We start from the raw sequence: 25,364 nt of genomic DNA on the forward strand, positions 1-25,364 counted from the left end.
TGTTACAAACCATCAGATAAACTAAGTTTTATTCAATTAATTGCAGTTAAATACTGGACTGCCTTTGGGTTCTCCCAACATTCATTACAATGAAATCACAGAGTGATTGAAGGAAAAGTGTGGGTTTCATTATTTTATGTGGTTTTATTAACAAGACTTCATAAAAGGCAATAATTGGTGAATATTTATGGAGTAGTAGTGGACGAAACTCTAGATCTAAACCTTCTAACTGCTTACATGACTCTGATCAAGTCTCTTCTGTGTTTTGGGTCTCAGCTCTTAAACCCTGTGGTCACTGAGACATCTTCAGGTTTGGGCAAGCAATGCTTCTTTCCCCTTTGAGAACCTTTAAAGCTCTTTGTGAGGAATGATCGTAGACAGAGTGATTGGCAGACCGGGCTAAGTATAGTAATCCCAAGGACTTTCTGTCTGTAATCTTTCATTATTTCCATGTTTAGTTAGTTTTGGCTTCCAGTGATTTTTTTTTTCTTCATCTCATTTGTGGGGTTTTTTGCAGTTCTTTGCCTTGTAGTAAGCCAGGGCAGACCCTGCTAGCTTACAAGGTACAACTGAGATTAGCGAGCCACATAGAAAAAGGACAGAACCAATAGGCTTCCTGTTGACATACCTCAGAGAAGTTAATTCAGGGTGGCAAAGAACAGACATTGCTAGCAAGCATTCTTCTCAAAAAGTCTGTGGAAGCTAAGTCAGCACTGAATTCTGATAAAATACAGAATGGTCCTTGTATTTCTTTTCTATTTTAATTGAATGCATTTTGAAAAATATGGAGCATCTCTCTTGTACAAGGCATGTGCCAAGGACTCAGGAAATATAGAGAAAGAGCAGTACCAGGATGAGCTAGATCCAGGCTCTGTCCTCCAAGAAATAAGACTCTTTTAGTAGAGACATCATGGGAAAAAATTAACATAAGGCAAGCAAGAAGTGAATGAAAGTACATGTAGCATGCTATTAATTGAGCTTTTACCAAGGCCAATTTGATTCACAATGGCTATTGGGGACTTGTTGTAGAAGGTTCATAAGGCACTGGAGAGGAGCAGCCTCCATGTACGTATTTAACTCAAGGTGTAGAATAACCTCATTACGGTTATTAAAATGAAAACAAATGGTAAGTTAAGGACAGGCTCCCTCTGCCCTAAATATGTTATTATTTTGCACTTAACAAGTACCCTCTTTGGCATTTTTTTTTTTGGAATCCAGAATTTTCTCCATGCATTATCTACTCTTAATGGGTCTTCACTCCTCTTTATTCTAGAAAACACGATCTAAGTATTCTAATTAAAATAGGCATCTTTTATACCCATATGAGCTATTTTTACATAGTAGTTCTCACACATTGCAATGGTTGTCAAATTTTGATGCATATTAGAATTACCTGAGGAGCTTTAAAAAATTCCCAATACCCAGACTCTTAAAGGTTAATATATGTAAATTTTTGGAGGTTGGACTCGGGCATCAGTGTTATTTAAAGCTACCTGGGTGATTTTAATTTGTGACCAGGTTTGGAAAAACAATTGGCAAGTTGTTATTTACAAAGCTAATTAGCTTCCCAATTATTCTATTTAAAACAAGCATCCTTTAAAAACCATGGGTGCCCTATTTGAACTTGTGGGATAAGGCAAAGTTTCTCGAGGATATTGTTAAAATGGAGATTCTGATTCAGCAAGTCTTGTAGTGGGGTCAGAGATTGTGCATTTTTAATAAGCTTCCAGGTAATGTGGATGCTGCTGGTCCAGGGTCCCCACTTAGAGTTACAAGGGGTTAGTGGTTATCTGTAATGCTGGTTTCCTGAGGTGGGTAAAAAAAAATTACTCAAAGCATTTGTCAGTGTCAGCTATCATTATTTTATTCTCTTCCTTTTAGATCTCAGGTAAAAAAAAAATGGTTAATCTCATTTTTCAGTTCATGGCAGAGCAATCTCCATGATCAGCATCTATCATCCACCATTTTTCAGCAATTAGAAAATAATTTCTGAGTTCAAAAGCTGAAATTCTTAAGGCAGGAAAATGGGTAGCTGGCACAGAGGGGTGCAAAATTAGAGAGATGCCAAATAATAGTATAAATGTACCATGATAATGTTGTCTTATTGTTAAACAGTGCTTCCCTATATATACACATATATGAGCCTAACAGCCATCTTATGAGAAAGGCGGGACAGAGACAATTATGTTCATTTTACTGCTGAGCAAATCAAGACTTAGAGATACTTGGTAATTTAGCTTATACAGGGAGAAAGGAAGCGAGAGGAAACCAAAAATCCTGGTCTTCTTGGCAGCAAAGACTAATGTTCTTTTTTTTAACATTCATCAAGATAAGTGTTCCCAATCTGAATAAATTTGATAAGCATCGCCTTTTCAAAATATAGAAATATAAAATAATAATAACCTGCTTAAATCTCCATTTATCAGCCAAGGGAAGATAATGGGCAGTTGGCTGTTTGGCGATCTCTTGTCAAAGAATATGAATTACATCTTTAAATCTATTTGAAAAATATGGGTTCAATGGGAGAAGCTCCCTGCCAAGTACACTATCCTCTTTAGACACCATCATTGGATGTCGAATTACCATCACGGAATCCATAACAACAATTTTTTCAGCCCAATTTCCGTAACTTGTGTTGGTAGCCAGTTCCTACTTGCAGTTGTAAGGACCACTGACACAGTAAGGGGTGAATCCCACTAGCATAGACAGTGTGTACTTAGCCAATGCAGAAATCTATGACTTTGCTTTATACCTTGCTGATCTCTTCAAGCTCCCAACCTGGCCTGCCTGTCAGTTGGCCAGTCTTAGAGAAAAAACAGCTGCAACATTACAGACAGCTATGGAGTGAAACAAAAATATAAGACCAGAAGCCTAAATAAATAAATAAGTAAATAAAACCTGCATTTTGGTAAATCTTATCTGGCTGAATAAGTGCATGTGACTTTCACATATTTTAGCCTCACTTACCTGGCCAGGAAGATAAAGATAACTTTACATACCTACAAGGTTGCTGTTACCATCAGATAAAATAATGATTAAGAAAGTACTTGAAGAATTGTAAGAAGCTCTACTCTGGTAAGGGCCTATTATTATGATCCCTTTGGCTTTTTGAAGATGAGAAGAACTCTCTCAACTTCTTGCTTGTTATCTGCTGACCTTGTTTCTGTTTCTTGAACACTCTAAACTTGTTTCTATCTCGTGGCTTTCACATTTGCTCTTCTTTCTGTGCAGAGCGCTTCCCCACACTCCCAAATTTTTCTTGGTTGGTTTCTCCTCATCATTTAGGTCTCAGCCCAAATATCAACTTCATAGGGTGGCCTAACTCATCCAATCTAAGAAAGCATACATACCCCAGCTTCTTTCTCTCTGTCATTTTATTATATTTTGTTCATACTGTTGTTATGATGAGGTATTATCTTACTTATCTGCTTACCAACCTGTTGTCAGTCTTTCTTCATTGGAAGGTAAGTTCCGTGAGAGTAGAAACCTTGTCTATCTTAGTCATTGCTATACCTACACTATTTGAATAGTGTCTGGCATGTAGTGGATACCGATTTAATGGAAAGTTTGGCAACCGGTGTGGCCTTTACTGTAAAGGAGAAAAAGAATATAATATACTTTAAAATTTCTGGACTTCACCCACATTTTCTTATATTTCTGCCCTTCTGTTTACTCTCCCCAAAGTATCTCCTACACAAGTGTCTGTATGTCCAGTGATATCATAGAGAGAAGACTAGGGCTGAAAATTCCAGCTTTGATTAATGTTGTTTTGATATGGGTATGATGAATGGAGGAACACCATGGTCCTTTGTTTCATGCCAATTAGATAAATGACATGGACACATGTGTGGATACAAAAAAAAAAAAAAAAAAAAAAAAAAACCAGTGAAGGTGTCCCCCTGTGTATTTTCCCTCCCTGGTTCCTGGGTCCTGGCCCCCTGTTAAATGTGCCACCCATAGCTACAGGCATGACCCTCCAAGCCATGGCACCCGAGGAATGAACAAGACTTTTGAGACCTAGTCATGCTTACCCAAGTAGCCCTAATCTTCTGCCTATTATTTCCCTTTGACCTCCTAGAACTGTGTGACCTGTGTGCCTCCCCACTCCAAAAAAAGGTTCTTGGGAAATACTGTATAAAAGGCGAAGTTTTTTTAATGGAGGAAATGTCCTAAATTGCCTCCTATTATGGTCAGTGCTCGCTCACCCTTAGAAAAATGGTTCCGGATAAGCTTTAGACTTAAAATCCCCTTACTAATTACATACTGTCTTAATTGGAGACAGAACAGGTGCCTTAAATGGGGATGTGGAGACCTAGTGGGGATTTTCCTGCTGATGGGACAATATCAAGACTGAAATTTGGCTATGGAAACATTTAACTCCTAACTGTTGAAGGCCGAGCTCTCCTGTTTACAAAAGTAACATGAAGCCTAGTTTCCAGTAGAAAAGCGCAAAAAGGAGAAGTTGTGAAGCTGCAATGTACCACAGAAAACCAGCAATGTGTCTTGTGAAGAGGACTTCTATTTCCACTAGGTGGCTCTGATGGCCTATAAATATCATGTGCTCACCAAAGAAATGGTAGAGAGGGAGAGACTCTTATGCAGTTACTGCCTGTGATGTTTGCCTATTTTTCCTGACAGACCTGTTTCCCTGGGCTGTAAAAATTCCTGCACATTGCATACATAGAGACAACAGACATAGTGATCGTGGATAAAAAATAAAGGGAAATTTGATGACAGAAGAGCTGAAAGGGAGCCTTGAGATTACAGGACAGATTTGTGGTTGAGATTCATTCCATACTTAACCACTTCGGTGAATGTTGTACCTTGGTTTCCTGGTCAATGGGCCAAAATGATATGGTTATGATGAATGGAGAATCACCAGGGTCCTTTGTCTCACACCACTTAAATAAAACGGACACACGGGGAGTGGTTCTAAGGAGCAGAGAGTTTAATAAGCAAAAAAGAAGAAAAAAGCTACCCCATACAGAAACAGAGGGAGGGGGGCTCTGAACGGTGAGAAAAAACCCTGTGTGTTGCAGGAAAGTAGTGGGTTATATTGGGAGGCTAGAGAAGGCAGTGTCTGATTTGGATGGGGTCAGGAGATTAGTATGACCAGGTGTGTCATTCACGTAGCCCACGAAGAAACCAGCCCTCCCACCCTAGCCTTAATTAATATGCAAATACAGACCGCCATGATGTCCTGCACATGTGGAGTCATCTGGAAGTGGCCATGGTGTTTGGAACATGTGATAAGAAGGAGAAGAGGGTGGGAATTGTGGGAACTGCCATGTTGGATGGACCCAGTTTCTAACTGGCGGCATTTGCATGTCAAAGCTTGCCATCGTGGCTTTTCAAGCTGCTTTTGTATTGGAAAATAAATGTTCAACCACTTATTTTTATTTTTATTTTTTTTAATTTTTATATTTGTGGTGATTCCTCAAGGACCTAGAAATAGAAATTCCATTTGATCCAGTAATCACATTACTGGGCATATATCCAAAGGATTATAAATCGTTCTATTATGAAGACACATGCACACGAATGTTCATTGCAGCACTGTTTACAATAGCAAAGACCTGGAACCAGCCCAAATGCCCATGGATGATAGACTGGACAGGGAAAATGTGGTACATATACACCATGGAATACTATGCAGCCATAAAAAAAGGTAGGTTCATGTCCTTTGTAGGGAGATGGATGAACCTGGAAACCATCAGTCTCAGCAAACGGACACAAGAGCAGAAAATCAAACACCGCATGTTCTCACTCATAGGTGGGTGTTGAACAATGAGAACACGTGGACACAGGGAGGGGAGCATCACTCACTGGGGTCTGTTGAGGGGAAAAAGGGGAGGGACAGTGTGGGGTGGGGAGTTGGGGAGAGATAGCATGGGGAGAAATGCCAGATATATGTGATGGGGAGGAAGGCAGCAACCACACTGCCATGTATGTACCTATGCAACAATCTTGCATGTTCTTTACATGTACCCCAAAACCTAAAATGCAATAAAAAAAAGAAAATAAATGTTTTGGGAGGTGCCTTAATTAAAAGAAAAAAAAATCTTACTGAGGACTGCTTACCCTCTCTATCTGCCTAAAATAATTTCTTAATAACTCCTGTGTTCTTTCAGTTACTATTTCATTATTAATAGGTACAAAGTACCTCTAAAATTCCCACGCCCAATCTCATGGTCATTTTCTGAAGTTAAAGTTTGAGATGATGTGTTGCATCTTTGTTTATTTCTATACATACCCCATCTGTGATTAGAAACATAAAAGTCAAAAATAGCTTTGCTGTTATGTGTAATGACAATGATGGATATCAAAGGATATTTGAGCTAGAAGGGCTCTTAGAATATTGACTATAACCTCCTCATTAAACATAGAAAAACTGAGGCCCAGAAAGGAGTAAGCACTCACTGTAGATTACATTGTAATTTAGTGGCAAAACAGGATTCAGAAATCATATTTGCAACTCCCAATTGTGAAAAGACAAATATTTGGAGACTCAGTTTTCTGGACCAAAAGAAATAAGCAGATTGATTAGATGTCTCTGAGGAATCCTCCAGCTTGGAGATTCCAAACTTATATAGTCAGCTAAGAGCAAACATTCATTTGTTCATTTATTCATTCAGCTTGTGTTTATTGAAGACCTACTGTATGTTGAGAAAGATTACGGAATGCCCACCACCAAACCTTTTATTCTTTTCAGGAAGGGAAAACTATGCCGATAGTCAGAAGCATGACAAACTGGGGAAACTGAAGACAGAGAAAAGGGCCCTAGAGTAGACAGCAATTAGGAAACTTGGGTTCTAGGGACGAGTTATCCTTTATGGCTATAGCCTGTCCCTCTCTTTGTCTTAGTGTCTCCATGTATGAGAAGGTGGACTTAGAACTCCTTGTTTGCTGCCACTGCCACTGTTTTTTAATTTTGTGATTTAAGTCCTGTAGGAGCACAAAACAAAATCACTTCAATGGATACTAGTAAGTTAAATGACTGACAGATGATCTCCTGAATTCCAGTTCAGTGGATGTGGTGAGGAGGATAGTGTAGAAAAACAGCAGATGTCTAAGCTTACTAGATCTAGTTAGCAGTCCTCTCTGAGCCTCTGTTTCCTTCTCTGAATACTGCGGAGGCTGAATAAGCTAGTCTCTGAGCACTTCCCTTTGTTATACCTTCTGCTCAGACTCTCTCAGTATTCTATCATTGCTATAACCACAGCTGTTAGAGAAAGTGGTCAAAGTTAACGTGGAGGAAGAGGCAAGAGCCTTAGGTGGGGACCAAACTGCTTTCTTCAAATAGCTAAAAGGCTATCATGTGGAAAATAAATCAGGCTGATTATAGACGCCTCTAGGAGAGAACTGTGACCATGGGTGAAAGTCAAAGAGAGGCAGATTTTGTCTCTTTAAAAGGCTGCATATGCTAACATGCAGAATTATTCTAGCAGAGATTGGACTACCTCCACAGTTAAAAGCTCTGGACACTCTCCTCAGTTAAATACAAACACACACACGCACGCACACACACACACACACACACACACACACACTCTTTCAGGAGCTCCTTTGGTCAAACTTTAAAGCCCTTGAGTCTAAGATGCTGGAATTTTGAGAAATAATTTCAGCCATTGGTCTCTCCTGGCCTTCTCTAGCACTGTATTCACAGCTGGACTTATTTATGAGAGAAGATGCAGAAGGCTACCTCTCCTGCCCTCTTCCCACATCTCCAAGATCAACTGTTTCCTTGTTCTTTTTCCTGCCCCTCTTACTGCTTTTATTGCAGTGAAATATGCCCGGAGGAGAAGGCAACCCAGGAAAAGCCCATATCTTCCAAATAGGTACTGTGGTGCTGCTTGCCTTGTTTCTGCCCATCTCAGTGTTTCCTCTCTGAGTTGTGAGGGAAAGTTTTTTTTAATTAATTCTCTCTCTCTCTCTCTCTCTCTCTCTCTCTCTCTCCTCTTTCCCCTCCCTCTCTCTTCCAACTACAAGGCTCTGTCTACCTCATAGCCCTGACAAAATGAGATCCAAGGAAACATATGAAGACAATCTTAAAATATCTGGACAGTTGTTATGAGAAAGAGTAATTACACTGATTATGTGTAATCCCAGAGAGCTGAAGTGGAGTCATAGGCTGAAAGTCACTAGAAAGCAAATTTTGGCTCAGTGGAATGCTGAAGGATCTCAAGTTTGCAGCAGAAAAGTCAGCTGTGGGGTGCCATCCTCTCTCACTGAAGGGTTGCAAGCTGAAGCTAGGTGACCTTTTGGAAATGGAATGCATTTACTGGATAAAGAGCTAGCCTAATTGACAGCCACAGAACTCCTTAATTCAGGAATTCACTTTTGGTTTTCTCATTGATTTCTACTATCCCCAGCCATCGGCAGTTGGCAACAACAAGGTAATCTCTGTCCTCATTTGAAATGGGTTTCTTCTTCTCCTCGTTGTCTCTTTCTGGTAGTGGGGCTGCTGCTCCTCCTACAGAGTCGGAAGGACCAGGCTAGAGAGGTTTCCCAGCCAGTCCTGCTACATTATTTCATGGATTCCTGCAGGAATAACCTTCTAGAGCTGCCTGTGACCATAGCCACACTGACCACAACTTGACATAACTCTCTGTGACCCCTTAGACAAGGCACATTTTTCTATTATTTTAGATCAGGGAACTGAGACAAAAAGGCATCCCGCAAAAACAGTGTTTGAACTCGGAGAGTTGTGAAATTAGGTGTGAGGTGTCATGGATTGCTTGTGACCACAGCAGGGAGGATGGCATGTGGGGACAAAATCAGGATCTGGTTCTGGATCCCTGTATGACAATGTATCAAGCAGCTGAAGTTATTATCCCCAATAGAAGTTGTTGGCTGTGGTAACGTAAGTTGATGATCCTTGCACAGCATCCAATGGACATGGCTGTTTTGTCATGCCCCTTACAGCCTATCAGCACCAGAGGGGACAAACTTGTGGACGCTCCAGTGTTGGGAAATCTTGGATATGCCTTTATGATATCCCGCTGCAATAATTTGTAGACATTCTGTCACACCATTGGACAGGATTTGAAGAGGATTTCTATTTCCGCTAGGTGGCTCTGCTGGCCTATAAACACCATGTGCTCACCAAAGAAAAGGTAGAAAGAAGGGTGACTGAAGAAAGATGAGGAGTTGAGGCCAAAGTTAGATTAAGGCAGGGGAAAGTATGGTAAGGAGCAAGCTTAGGACTTCTGATCTGAGTGAGATCAAGTAGATGCTGAGAACAACGGGGAGCTTTGCAGTTCTTCCTGGCTCCCTGGACCCTAAGTTTGGAAGGAAAATGTCACCCAAGTTCCACTGAATGCTGAGGCTTACTGTAGTGGGTGTGATATTTTCCTTTCCTTGTCTGGATTTGAGCAGGAGCTGGGGCATCCAGGGAGAGCTGAGGCCTGCACTGAGGGCCAAGGAACCAAGGTAGGAGCTGTCACTGGAGATCTAATGAAATATATAGAAACTTTATGCCTGATATGTGTATGTGGTTTTTGTTTCTTTGGATGCTTTTGTGTCTGTGAGTGAGAAGATGGAGGAGGGAGGTGATGGTGAGTTTAGAGGAGAGAAAAAACTCTCGATGCGAAAGTAGCTGTGTAGAAAGTGAACGTTCTGCAGTGACTAAGACTGAGCACCTCCAGGAAAAAAAGCAGTGTAAGAACTGGGAACTATTTTGCTTGAGCTGAGACTTCTTGTTACAAGATTAGAATGAATTTCAGAGGCACCAATAGATAACTTTCTGCTGTATTTGATACAGGATTTTCTAATATACAGAACTATACAAAGTTGGCATCGGGTGAAATGGGTGGAGGTGAGCTCCCTGCCCTGAAATCTAGACAATCATTTAGTTTGGAGTCAGCCTTTTCTCCAGTGGCTGAGTCTCAAGCCTTGGAGATAAATTTACTCCACTTAAGAATTATTGAAGTCGTCTTTTCTGAAATTGAATGTCTGGTTCTCAGGGTAAGAATGGAGAGGAAAGGAGAGAAGGAGAGAGAGAGAGAGAGAGAGAAAGAGGAACTCTCGTTCAAAGAGGCCAAAAAGGACAAGGACCACAGTTAATAGGCTAATGGAGACCAAGGCTATATCTTCACACTTTGTTCCTACCTCTGCCTATCTGATCCTCCCACATTAAACCCTTTCTACCACTCCTCTGTACTTCTCCACATAGAATTCAGAAGTCTTGTCTTCAGCTAATTGTCAACACATCCGTCATTCCCCAACCAAGCCTTAAGTTGTTTGGGCCCTTAGGAAACCAGCTCAGAATCAGATACAGAGAACATACCCCTTGGATTTTCAGTTTATGTATCTTGGCAGTTTTTCTGTGGAAACTGCTGCAGAGGATTCAAAGTAAATCAATGATTCCCAGGCTGCAGTCAGTATCTGTTCTAGGGTGGATCTATGTGGTAGAATCTACATTTATTAGGTCCTTCAAATGTTTTTATTTATGTCTCTGCCCTGTGGACTAAAGTCACTGCTTGTTTTTCCTATTTCTTTCCTCCTTTTTTCTTTATTTTTTCAAAAACTTATCTGTTAGCCATATAATTTATCCAAAGCTAGGTCTACCTAAAGTTAGAAAGTTTAACTCCCACTCAGGACATTAGGATTCAATTACATTTTCTGTTGCCCATTCAGTGTTAACCTATCAGCTGCCATCTCCCCACAAGTTGGGGGACTCCAAAAAGGCTGGAAGACACTCAGATCTTTTATTTAATCATTCCTTGATCCATAAGCAACAAGATGTAACCAGGGCGCGCGCGCACACACACACACACACACACACAGGTGTGTATGGCTGAAGTTTGCTTGCCTCTTTTATGGCTCCTTGGAGACTTCTCATGTCCAGATAATGATGATGACAATAATAACAGTGATAATAAATTTCTGCTTATGCCATAAAAAGTAGTTACTGATATCATTAATATTGAATGGCTCCTCTCCTGGATCTTCTAGGAGAAGAGGTATGCAACTCCTGACTTCCTCCACAGCCCCTGCGAGATGGAATTGACTAGGAAGTCATTAGGTTGTGGTTAAAACAAATACCAGGCCTTCTCAGAGTGGCAGCTTGCAAATCAGTTCTTCAGCTCTCACTCACAGACTTCACGCTCACCTCCCAGACTCAACTCACCACCAATCCTGAAGCCACGCACGCCTCTGACTCTGGGAAGATGCTGCTAAATGAAATCAGCTGCCTGACGGGAGAGCACTGCTGACTGAGCTCTGTCTCACCCACTCACCACCCTGCCTGGATGGATTCCAATCCCAGAGTGCTCAAATTGCCACAATTCAAAGATATTGATGAACTACCCCGTCCCCCTCCATACCCAGAGGTAGAAATCTTCTTTCTCTGTTCACAAATGTCTAGACTTTAAGCTGTCCAGACTGCAATAGGTACTCCGTCTTCAAAATCCCTGAGATAGAGTAGGACCAAAATAAATAGGATTCATTCATTTCTCATGGAGTGGGGAGCAGGTGAACAGAAAGGGCACTTGAAGGGTTGGGGACATGTGAACCGCCATATTTGTGTCACTCAGTCTTTCATTTTCCTCCCTCTTCTTTTTTTTCCTGTTCTGTTTTCTTTGTTTCTTCTCTCTCCCAACCATAAGGCGAAGGTATTAGATTTTCAGGCTCATCAGAGATGTTTCTTCATCACTCAAAGGAAAGCTTTATTTTGACCTGGGTGGGGAGGGGGAGCTCTCTGAATATTATCAGAATCTGTCTATGATTCTGGTCATCTGTCCCCTCTCTATCCTTATGTGCCAGTTGGCCATGACACTTGACATCTGATATCACAAACATTGCCTCTGGAAAGTGCAAGAGACTCTAGAGATTCTGATTTGTATTTCATTTAGATGATTGGGATTCAGTTTGTCTACCATATTCCCAGGGCAATGACAGGAGGTATAGTTTCTGAAATTATATTCAGTTATCTGGGAACTCAAAGCTTCTTATAAGTGCAAGTAGTTAGTCACATCTATCTCCCTGTGGTAGAATGAGAATGAGAAAACTCACATATGCAGAGGAATTACAATGTGTATATCAATTTTCCCAAACTGATATACAAAATTTGCCATTAGCTCTTCCCTTTGAATGCGATGAAAATTGGAATGCCAAAGTTAGCACCACAAAATCCAAAATATTCTCTATGTTTCCTCACTCTACATTTAGCATCAGACTTTGTCTTGTGTTGATTTGTCCTGTCTAGTTTTGCCTTTCTTTTTTTCTGGAAAGAGAGGAGACATATGTTCTCTCCACTGTTTTATTATTCCCATCTCTTTAGCCTATGAGAATTTCAACTCCGTGGGAGAAAAGTAACATCTCATTCTCCTGCAGCTGCCTTTCAGCTGGAGATAATGTTATTAAGGCACATTGAAGAGTATTGCTGGTTGTGTGTCAAGATAATACCAGGATAAGAGTGGGATTTCATCCCATTTTCATCTTCTTCCTCTCCCCTTCTCTGTTTCCTTTTTCATTACTCTGGGAATTCTCCTTTTTATTTTGGCCTTGTCTGCCTTCTTTCTCTCCTCCCATTTCCTCTCCTTTCCCTTCCACCTTTTTCTCCTCCTCTCTGTTCCACCCTTCTACTCCTCTTCATCCTTTTCCTTGTCATCCCTTCTTCCTTCAAATTCCACCTCACGCCTCTTCCCATCCTCCATCTCCCAGTGTCTTGTGTTCTCCTCCTCCCCTCACCTGCGTTCCCTCCTACTCCTACCCATCTTCTTCCCCCTTCACTTCTCTCCCCTGTCTCTAATTCTCCTCTTCCCTTCTTTCCCCTCCTCTTCCCTCTTTCTCCCTCCTCTCCCTTCTCACTTTTCCTGTCATCCTGAATCCTTAGCACCAGTCCTTCTCTAATTGTTTCTTCTTTCTTTACTCCCCTCCATTATCTTTTATCCTTTATCTCTGAACTCTGATGTCTTGTTCAAACTATTGCTTTCCTACTGCATTTTAGCTATTGTCTGTGAATTCCCTTCCATATTTCTCTCTTCTCTTCAGAATTCAGACTTCTTTTACACTCACTGAAAGCCTGGGAATCCAGGAAGCTTCAGCCTCTGAATATAAACAACAGTCCTTGCACTATTCCACAGGCCTCCATGTAGAATATGTGATGGTCAAAGTGAGTGGTAGCCACTGCTTACATTTTTCTTTTCTGCATCTCTCTTTCTCATTCAATTCTGTCAGAAGTTGACTGCCCATTATGCCTTCCTGGCGGATAGGCTGGCTCACCTCAGAAGCATCGAGGAAACTGTCAAGGCTTAGGTCATAGCTCCTGTGTCTGTTGGCAAGTACCACTGTGCGGCATCTTCCAAGAATATGACCCAGTTTACTTGGAAGGAATTGTACTCAAGTCAGACATGTTTCTTCTCTGGCTGTTCATTTTGTTTTCAACCTCTTCTTATTCTCTATCATTTTAGATATTGATCATTTCCCTTCCTGTTTCCTTCCCCATAATTGCTTCCCAAAGATAAAAATAACTTCTGAGAATGTAGTAGAAGTAACAACAGACTCCTATCATCACAGGAGAACCCTGGAGATTCTTGGAAGTCCCAGGCCCAGCTGACTGGCTCTCCACTTTCGCTGCTGCCTTTGTTGTAACTTTTGTTGTCATCATGTCACCTCATTGGCTTTAGCAGTTTTTAGAGTGGGTTATCATCATGTTAGGGTATATGTATGTACGCCTCAGCTTACATTTCTTTCTCCTTCACTATCTGCTCTTTCTTTTCCTCAACTTAATCATTCTGTTTTTAACAAGGATATAATTCAATGATATTTTAGGTCTCCTCTGGAAAGGAATGTGCCATTTTCCAGGAGCTTGAAGCAGATTAACTGGAGTTTAGCTTTTGGCTAGTCTGATTCTAGGTAGGTTTTTTGGAGCCAGAACCCCAAATATCTCTGGTAAATTCCCACACTTGCTACAAAGTTTAACTCTGTTTGTTGGCTGAAAAAGAAATTGGGGAGAAAGAGCTACTTGTAGTTTTTGCTTTGTTTCTTTCTATTTTCACTTCCATGAATTAATCCTTTATTTTGTCTCCCTTTCTATCTTGAACATCCAAACTTTTTTTATATATTATATCTCTCTATATAAAACTTTTGTCACACAAGTACAATACTAGATATCTGGATAAGTCCTGAGCTGAATAGATGATCACATCTGCTATTATCACCTTTATAATCTGCACATCTACCTATTATTTGCTTTTGGCTTCAGCTGTCTTTGACGGTAGAAGTCTTTTTGAGTGGTAAGCTCTACTGGTATATTTTTTTCTCCTCCTTATGTAAATTCTTCTTCTTATTTTAATGAAGGAGAGAGACATATCATTCCTCTTCTCCTTTTGGCAAGATGTATACATCCCAGGACAATGAGCTAACTGTCTAAGGCTCTACCTCTGCATAAGAAGAAGGCAGAGTGGAATTGCCCACAGGTAACTTGGTGCCTCTTTGCGGAATTACACTTTGCTCTGATACTCTACTTCGCCTGCTCAGATGTAGGAGAAATTTGGGTGAAAAGGGCTATCATTGTAACTTAAATGATGATTGTGCTATTGTATTTTCACCTAATGTTCTCTCATTCCCAGGAAAAACTCTTCATACTGTACCACCCGTGTTCTCTATAAAAGATTAGATTTTCTTTTTTTTCACTCTCAGTAAGACTGGAGATCTGGAATGGTGAGTGCTTGACAAATGATCCAGCTTCAATGTTGGCTGCTGCTTCAGCTGTGAACTTCACAGACACAGAACTTCGTCTGCCCATCAGCTTTGGTGATGTATGAGATGTTTGAAGATTTAGGGCTCTGGGTAGTCTGAGTTTCATGTGGGGTTTTGTTTAGATTTTTTTTTTTTTTTTTTTTGGCAGCAACTAATCTGAACTCCAAATGCAGCCATGTCTGATGGTGTTACCATTGTAAGTAGTTTCTGGAATGGGGGCTCATTTGGTGGGAACATGGTGCTAATAAACTCCATGTCCTAGACTCAAACCCATGTATGACCATTAAGCTCTGTGGGTTTGAGAACGGTGCTGAAGAACTATGGTCATGTGGTTTCAAAACCCCACATGTGTTTATTTACACAGACCACACCACTCACCCTAGCAGCCTTTTTCTGAACATGATTATCAACTCCATGGAAGACTCAGCAAAACTGTTGTACAAATAACCCTGCAGAACCCATTTCCCTTCTGGAGAAAAAGCTTGAAGTTTATTTCCTAATGACTGTGTGTTAGTTGTGTCACCTTCTTAGAAGAACATCACTTGTGAAATGTATAATTGAACAAAAAGAGTTACAACAATGGAAGGCAGAAGAAGTTGACAAATTCTTCCCTTTTATACATATAAATACATATACCACCTTTGTTCAATGCCAAAAAACAAAACAAACAAAAAAAAAAACTGTATGTTTGTCCAAACTAGGATATTTGGAGAAATTCTTTGAGAAGGGTAAGTTCTACATGAAGTTCACCCAATGTTACACCTTTATGACACAGATTGGAATGGGAGAATTTATCCTATGATACAGATATCTGAGCTGCTAGTAGTCAACCATATGTATTTGTTACTCATGTATGTGGCATGTAGATTCACTCCTAGGTTTTCTGAGGTGAAGATCTCTTTCACTGAGAATTTCCTTCCCTCCTCTAGTTAATATGTCATTCTGTGTTATCATACATAATCATACACATGTATATACACATATATACAAAATACACACATATACTAATACACATACCTATACGCATCTCTTGTGAACACACATAAACACACATATAAACATACACAAACATGCACACACATACAGAAAAATGGACATACAGATTGTACACTATCTTTTTTCTTTTCTTTTGTACACTATCTTAAATATGCCAGATCTTTCATAATGCCAATTTCAAATCTAAATCTTGTTTTTAATTCTTTATTCTTTCACTCAGTTATCTGTTTGAATGAACAAACTGAACTTTTCAATACCTTCATTATTCCTCTAGGTGATTCAGTGGTTGTTTTGTACTTTGTTGTGGTCACTGAAACTAGTTTATTAAAACCTGTTTTATCACTCACATTTCTAGCATCCTAACATGGCAAATGTTCTTTTGCAAATCTGTGTAACAATGTCAATTGGATATTTATTGTTCTAAAGAAAACCCACGTGTTTTTATGTTTACATACATATTAAAAGAGACCTTTAAAGGAGTAGCAACTTTAATACACATGAACATAAACACATTCATACATAATTACACCAAGATATACAGAGGCACATAACCATATACATGAACACAAAAAGATGCACATATGGATTCAAGAAGCCCTTGATGAAAGAACAAGGACCTCGCTGGACCATGCTAGACTACTACAGGTTAAACTTACTTTTATTTAAAAGATAACACATGAAGTTGGTAGGAAATTGGAAATTCATAAAGACAGTGGGACTTGTAGGCTTGATCCCTCCTTAGCACACATGGAGTAGAAGAGAGAACAGAGGTCTAAAATTACCTGGCCTACCCCATGAGAACATTTTTAAGCTTGGATATGTTTGTTTCTGTACAACCTGATCTAATAGGTAATTTTGTTTCAGGAGAGGTATATGCCATAATACTAGCACATGCCTACCTGGAACCATAATTACATATTCAGCCCATCCATTTGCTACCCCACCACTGGTGATGGCTGACAACATCTCCAGACAGTGGGGTGAAGTCTACTGTCCTCTGGGCCATATAAGGAAGAAAAGATTGACCCAGTCTGGACAGCATGAAAGTGGAGGTAAAGTTGTTTATTCTCATAACTCTTGTTCAAAGATATTTCTGTGTCTAGTTCAAACTCAGTTCTCTTGTAATAGTAAAAGTGGGAAAAGTAATAGAAATACCCTATATGTGATAACTTTGTGATTTACAAAATTAGATTTTTTAGTATTTTTCAAAAAATGTTTGTTGTCACTGTTTTTTTCATATTGAAAAATTAAAGACTTAGGGGGCATGGATAGGACTGTAGATTTTCAAATATGCTGGTGGATGAGAATATTCTCTGAAAACTGCAAAGCAGTAGATCAACTCCTATTGTTCCACAGCTTTGAGGGTCATCTTTTTAATCCTAAGCAAAGCTTTATGTTAAAGGAAAGAATTGCCTTATCTAGATGCCCAAGGTAAGCATCTAGGGAACAGTTTAGTTAATATAACTTGGTGTAAGCCTCTTGGCATAATAGATTTAGATATGGAAGAAGTGCTGGTATTTAGTTTTACATAAATAAAATTATGTTAATTGGACTAGTTGAAATGTAGCATCAGAATTTACACATCAGGAGTGAATCCTGCTATTCTTTTTTTAAATATATATATGTATATATATTATTGCGTTTTGGGTTTTGGGGTACACTTGAAGAACATGCAAGATTGTTGCATAGGTACATACATGGCAATGTGGTTTGCTGCCTTCCTCCTCATCGCCTACATCTGGCATTTCTCCCCATGTTATCCCGCCCCAAGTCCCCACTCCCCGCTATTCTTTTGTGATGAGATCCTACTGGAAATAAAGTTTCTATCAGTCTGGGTATTTTTTATGGGATGATGCTAAAAGGCATCTAAGAGAGAGACACAGATCTTGCTTGCCCATAAGACCTTTGATCTATAGGGTTTCCCACTCAGAACACTGATCTAAAGGTGGTAGAAGACCTTTATTAAGAGTTAGAAAACTTGAATACTTTATTTGTGCCTTTAGACAAGAGCCTATGTTTAGCAATGCCTTTGTACCTTCAACTCAAAACTCCAGTAGAAAAGATTGGTGTAAAAAATATTCCTCAATAAAATAAAATTTAAATAGAAAAATGTTAATAAAATAACAAAAAAAGAAATGAAGAAAATAAATGACCCTTAGATTTCATAAGGTAGTTAATGAAATTTATTTCATACTGCAACACCGCCTGAGTTGTGTCCTTCCACATGCTCCCCTGACTCGTCACCATGCAATGAAGCTGAACTTAATGACTTTAAGTTTTCAGCTTTTGCCACCACCCTGTCCTTTCTCACAAGCTCTGTGAAATGATGGAAAATATCCTAGGCGCATAGGTACAAGGACATCACACACTAACTACTTGGTTCAAACCCAGTGGTTATTTGGGCTGTGTGGGACCGAAAACTCTCAGAGAATAAGGTTGTGAGATTGCCAAATTATTTTATGGAAGCTGTAGCTGCTGTGTTTAAATGCCACAGGAAATAAAATTCCCTATTTAGACACTGGTCAATTGCAATGTGGCATCCTAACAAAGGGGAATAGAAAAGTCTCACTGTGTTATAACAGAAGAATGGACATTATTTTGGGTTTCCAGAAGGGATGTATGTGTTACTTATTTACTTGTGACTGTTGATTTAAATATGCCCTACCATGTCCCTATTCCTCTGTACCCTAATTTAATGTTTGATTGTGAATTCTGAGTTGAGAAATGGAGGGAACACAGGGTAGGGGATAATTTGTGGGGTGGGGTGGAGGTATGGAAGTGAGAATAGATTAAGACATATATTTATTCACACACACGCAGACACACACGCAAAAAAAATGTTTGTTCATAGCACTTCCAAGTTCTTCTCACAAGAATGGATCTGGTTGGTAGAAGGAAGGCAAGGCTGAGAGTATAGATTACAGCAGTGAGTGTTTGAAATTCATAATGGCTGTCATAAAATAAAATCAACACTAAAAACTTATGTGGTCAACATGTAGACATTGAGGTGGAAATAGATGGTGATGGGGTATAACGTAAAAGCAAATCCTATGATCTCTAACCTGGAAAAGTTTCCAGGGTGAACAAAGGAAACAAACCATTTGTTCCTGAAGCCACTGAGGAATCAAGTCTCTGTCTTCTGTTTTCACAACTAGAAAACATGATAAAATACACAAATGTTGACAGCACAGAAAAATGAATGTTTTACATGTGCATATGTTTGTATAGTCACTACTCATACCAATATATATGATTTCCAGGACCTTAGAAAGCTCCTTAATGCCCTCTCTCTGTATTTCCCTAGAGCTAACTGTTATTCTGATTTCTAAAACCATGGTTTAAATTTACTTGTTCTTTTTTTAATATCAATTTCTGCCTACTCCCAAAGACAATGATTTTGCCTACTTTGTTCTAACACAAGGTGCTAATAAGAACTTTTTCATCACTTTGGTTCAAAAGTAGCCAACTCTTAAATGGCTATCAAATACTACCACTGTTCTTTGCCTTTGTCCATGCTAATTAAAGATCAAATCATTTTTTATAGGGGCTCTCAATGCATCGACCAAAACATGTACAATATATTTGCATGTTATGATAATCAGTTGAGCTGCCCATTTTTTAAATGATCTGCAAAATAATAAACATGTGAGGTCCTTCTCAGGTAAATCAGAGAAAGTCTGAATTACACAGACTTTACACAGGGTAAAGTTAATGAGAATGTGATTCGTTACAATATTGGACGCACTTATGAATTTTTAATTTTTTTCAGACCTAAGTAAATTATTCTTGAAACAACTTAAGCAACTAGGGACTAAGAAGGAAGGACTGGAATGTTACTGAGTAGATCAAAAAATGATTTTTTCCTCCATAAGCCATTGAAATAAACACAGTATGCATGTGCTCAAACACCTACTTAATTGTTGAGAAGGCCCAGCACAAAATAAATATATTCTATGGCTATCAGATTTTTGAAAAAGTCAAACTAAAGCTGAATTATATTTAGGAACAATTACATTTGTTGGCTAAAGATGTTATAATGATACCTAAATGCATTCACCTATTCAATGGCCAAGATCAAAGCTTTCAATTCACAGGAACCCTTATAATCCAAGGTCCTGATAGTCCTTCTGTCTTTTCCATGGAACAGAAAAGATGGCCACATAACATAATAGGCTCAGACATATAACCACATCTTCATATCACACAATAATTATAAAATTTGCTTAATTGTTCTTATGAATAATAAGATGACAGCTTCTCTGTGGAGATTGACAATTTGAATCTCAAGGTCTAGAAGTTCTAGAAAGTAGGATCCAAGTTGACTTCCTCCAGATACATGGGGTATTTTAAATAGCAAAATTAACTCCATGCTCATAAGCTCAGTTAGTTGGGGTAGGCAGAGTAAGACAATAAAGACAGACAGCTTTTACCTAAAAGTTTGGCTTTGTCAAGTTTTAAGCTAATCTAGACCAAGGTTGTCAGAACATGAGTGAACTCAAACACAATGTCCAGAGGTTATAAGCTTATTTTCTTTTCATAAATACTGTTTTTGGTGTGGTCTGAAATAAGTCCTGGGGATTTATGTTTCAGCCAGGCTTTGATGTCTGCCATATTTGATCTATATAATCAATTGGACATCTCTGCCTCTGATTCCTCTTCCACATTCTAGTTCTCACACTGGAACTATAATCTTTTCCTAGAAAAGGCAAAATCGTGTATATAATGGAAATTATAAGATCTTAGAAGCCAGATAAACCAGGATATATATTATATCATCACATCCCAGCAAAATTACAATGAAGATTTTTTCAAGTATAGAAAACATGAATATATATTTATAACTTGTTTAAAATAATTGTGTAAATTAATTGTGTAACATTTATGTATATGTGTGTGTGTGTGTGTATGTGTGTATTTGTGTTCATTTCTAAGTAAAGGAGTTGAGAGAAAGAGAGAATTCATTTACTACAAGAATTTGGCTTGTATGATAAAGGAGGCTATGTCTCATAGTATGCAAGATGGAGACCCCAGAGAGCTGGCAGTGAAGTTCCTATCCAAATCAAAAGGGTTGAAAACCAAAAAAGCCAATGATATAAGTTCCAGTCTAAGAAAAACAGAAGATCCGTGTCCCAGTTCAAAGACAGGTAGAGGGAATTCTGCCTTATGCCACCTGTCACTTTTTGTTTTTGTCAAGCCTCCAGCTGATTGAATGAGGCCACCACATTGGAGAGGTCACTCTGCTTTACTTAATTTCATTCGGAAACTGTATAGCAGCAGCAACAGTAACTCTCTGATTCAACTTGACTAGATTATAAGAAAACTGTCATGATATTAGCCCTTTGTCAGATGTGTAGAAGGGGGTGGGGGGATTAGGGAGGGATAGCCTTAGGAGGAATACCTAATGTAGATGACGGGGCAAAGGATGCAGCAAACCACCACCGTGGCACGTGTATACCCATGTAACAAACCTGCACAATCTGCACATGTACCCCAGAACTTAAAATATAATAAATACATGAATCTGGAAACCATCATTCTCAGCAAACTGACACAAGAACAGAAAATCAAACACTGCATGTTCTCACTCATAGGTGGGTGTTGAACAATGAGAACACATGGACACAGGGAGGGGAGCATCACACACTGGGATCTGTTGGGGGGGGGGACTAGGGAAGAGACAATGAGGGGTGGGGAGTTGGGGAGAGATGGCATGGGGAGAAATGCCAGACATAGGTGATGAGGAGGAAGGGAGCAAATCACACTGCCACATGTGTACCTATGCAGCAATCTTGCATGTTCTTCACATGTTCCCCAAAACCTAAAATGCAATAAAAAAAGAAAACTTAAAAAAATTAAAAATAAAATAAATTAATTAAAATAAATAAATAAATAAATAATTTTTTTTTAAACTGTCATGGTATCTGCTTTTTGGCTCTCTGGAGTTTCCTTGGCATCTGCCCATTCCAGAATTTGGTCAGTTTCCTGAGGCTCACATCCTACTCTTGGAGCATTCCAATAATTTCCATTTTACTTAAGTAATACAAAGGCAGATATTGACTATTGTAAATAGGAACTCTCATAAATACATATTCATTAAAACAATATAAATCAGACATATATTATTATGGTAAGTGCTGGAGATAGTGTGATGAAAACAGACACTGACTTTGCTTTCATGGAACTTACAGATAAGTTAAAGAGATATAGGAAATTATTTACACAAATGTTTCAATCATCTTAGGTGCTACTGGGTGGAAATAAAATGTGTTCTGGCAGAAGGATAATCATCACTTTCAATGAAAAGGTAAGGAAACGGGAGGATGTAGATAAGTTTTGGATGGGTAGAAGCAGGAACATTGACTAATCGTCCCAATTTTCTGTGTGAAGCTTGAAATAGCCATTGTTGGGAACTGAAAAGAGAATCTCTACATAATGCCTGGTGTCCAGGTAAGAGTGATGAGCATTAATTTGATGTGGTCCTAATATGCAAAGTAGTGCAAAGTAGTGCTTCTATAGAAGTTGTCAGCAGCCTGAGTTTTGGATTGGAGAGGAAAGAATGATCTGAGTCTGAGGTTTTTCTGGGTAAGTGCAAAGGATAGATGAAAGAAAGGGAATATTAGGGTATTGTCAAGATAGTGGTTGAAGTAGTGAGCCACAGGATCAAAGATAAATGGGGAAATATTGTGGGAAGTCTCCATAGATTCAGGGAAAGTTGAGGGGTCTTAGGGACTTGAGATCTTAATGGTATTGAAAAAAATTATATCAAGTATAACATTTCTGGGTGACTGTAAGGTACAGTCAGTGAGCATAGCTGTGGAGGGCTGAAGTAAAGTGAAAGTAATGTCTCTAATGAAGAAGTGGAATCTCAGTTAAAAGAGGATATGAAAGAAAGTTACAGTGCATATATATAGATTACTTCTCAGACGATGGACATTTCATAGGAATTCCATATAAATATTCAGTATGGTTAACCAATTCATATAAGAGAAACTTTCAGCTGTTGCTGATAATTTGAAAGTATCACTCTTATTTATTTTTTAATCACACACCATTTTGGGTACCAAAGCATCACTTTAAAGGAGCAACTAAAATAGAATAAATAATGAGGACAACACCCTTTTCATTCCAGCGACAGCAATTCATATTCATATCAACAACTCTTCTGCCTGTTCTAATGTCCCATTACATAAATTACAACTCGCTCACTCCAGTGCAACCTTCATGGGACTCCTCCCCCAGTGCTCGGTGTTCTGATTTAGTTCATCCAATTCCAAGATTTTTGCCTTGGCCTAACCTGCTTTTTGAGCTGTGGTGGTGTTGTGCTTCTGTTACTCAAAGCTGTGTAAACTGGCTGGTGATTTGGAACACAACCATGTGGATCAGGTTCATAGCTCAGAACCCCATTTAAGTTCCACCAAATCTTTACCATGTTCTTATGCCAAATGGAATCTTATTAAGCAAGGATGAGGTTCTTGAGACTGTCTACTGATCACACCTATTGAACTTCACAGGTTTATTTTGTTACAGACTTTTCCCCTTAGAGTAAACACAGATATATTCAAATGGCAATTTTCTCTTCCATATTCTGGATGCTGCTGCTACCTTAAATGAAATGAAATACTGTATACTACCTGTGATCACAGGAGCCTTATAACACCTCATATGTGATAACAGATGTGTATATGTACAATTTGCCTTTCACATTGACAATGTAGCATGAATCAAAACATTACTTCTTTGGAAAGAACTTCATAGACACCGTAGTTCATGAAACAGCCACTCTTACTCCAGAATGGTGTCACTTCCTTTCCTACGCCTCACTCTTGGTCCAGTTGTTCTACTCATTGTCATAGGACAAACCTGGTTGAGATACCACTTCTGAAGTCTCAGGGACTGGGATGGAATACTGGCTCCACTATTTAGTGCTGCATAGCCAGAGGAAATAGTGTTTTGTAGTTAAAATTAAAGAAGGAAAAACAAAGGTTGAAGTTAGTGAAGAAGTACTATTGAGCTTCAGGTCTTAAGAGAGGGACAAAAACAGGAGAATGCCTGCATGTAATTGGCACCCAATCAATATCTATTAAGTGAATCAGTGAGACATGAACTCTGAGTACTGGATAGAAAGTGAAAAAGGAGGCAGGCAAGGATGCCAAAATTGGATTTATTTGTGGTATAAAATACTTGATTTAATGGTGAACTTAAAAGGGGTGATCAGGAAACACAAACAGCTTCCTCTCAAGGAGTCTCCAAGCTACCTGTCTCTCTTGTGTTACCTTAATAAATACTGGAAGGCTTCCTGTCTTTCCCTGTATTGTTCAATAATGATTCAAATTTAACCCTCGTATTTTAATTACTTCTGTCTTCGTACACTTTTACTTTCTGTCCTTGTAGTCTCACATATGAAAGACTTAGAGTATGCCTTAGTTAGAATTCAAATTATGTTACCTGGTAGTTTTAAGTTATTTTTTAAAGTTCATAATAACCCTATAATTATCTTTGTGACTTCTACAAGACATCCAAAATGATCTGATAGCAGACACTTACTGCTTCCTGATGCCTTTTGTTTGAATTGACACCAAATGAAATATTGAATAAACCGAGGTGTTACTGAAGAGTAAAGAAAACTTAAGAATCAGCCTTTACTTCAAAAAAATGTTTGTCTGTTACAGAAACACTATCAGCATCAGCAACCCAAATTTATAGACCTGAGTTAAGCTTTAAGGTCAATAAAATGAGCCCGAACGTTTTCTGCTTAACGCAGGAGTGTTTATAAAGAGGCAAGAAAAATATTTGTTTAAGTGTTACTTTTTTATGTGATTACAGAGGTAATATGTTATAGACATACAAATTTTGGGAAATAGAAATCAAAAGAATAAAGTTAAAATCATCCATAAGCCAATGACACAAAATTATAAAACTTGTAACATTTAACGTATATCCTTTTATTATTTTTTTGAATATAGGATATCTCCAAGTTTTTAAAGGTAGTGTTATATTTTTATGCATTTAAATATATAGTAATTCAACAAATATTTTTTGAGTTTTCATTATTAATGTGTATGTAGACATTATTTTGTAATCTGCTTTTCTTATTTAATAATATAAAATTGATCCAAACTATTAACTTTGCATCTTAACATACATGAAAATATTTCTTTGATTAGACACACCATATTAATTATAAAAATTGAAACCAATTTCATATTTACCATTTAAGTTATTTTTAATTTAATTATTATACATATTAATGGGATGAACATAGCTTGCACATACATCACTGAGCATATCTATGACTATTTTCGAACAGCTTATTAGTGACAACTGAGTTATCCAAATAATCTTCCGAAATCTCCTCAACAATTAATGAGGGCAAAGGAAAGTCATTCCAGAAACATTTATTGCATTTGTACACAGTGGCAAACAGAGCATAGTACTGGACTAGAAGAATTGTGACTGTAATGGAATACTAAGATACATAAGATATGATTATTGCAATCAAGGATCTTAGACTAGAAAAAAATGTTAAAATTATTCTTTATAAATATTAATTATAGCCGGTGTTTAATATCTGTCAAATTTATGGTAACTTTCAGTTGGGAGGCGGAGGCAGGTGGATCACCTGAAATAAGGAGTTCAAGACCAGCCTGACCAACTTGGAGAAA

Source organism: Cebus imitator, unplaced genomic scaffold (genome assembly GCF_001604975.1).
Source record: "Cebus imitator isolate Cc_AM_T3 unplaced genomic scaffold, Cebus_imitator-1.0 Scaffold604, whole genome shotgun sequence".
Classification (NCBI taxonomy): Eukaryota; Metazoa; Chordata; class Mammalia; order Primates; family Cebidae; genus Cebus; species Cebus imitator.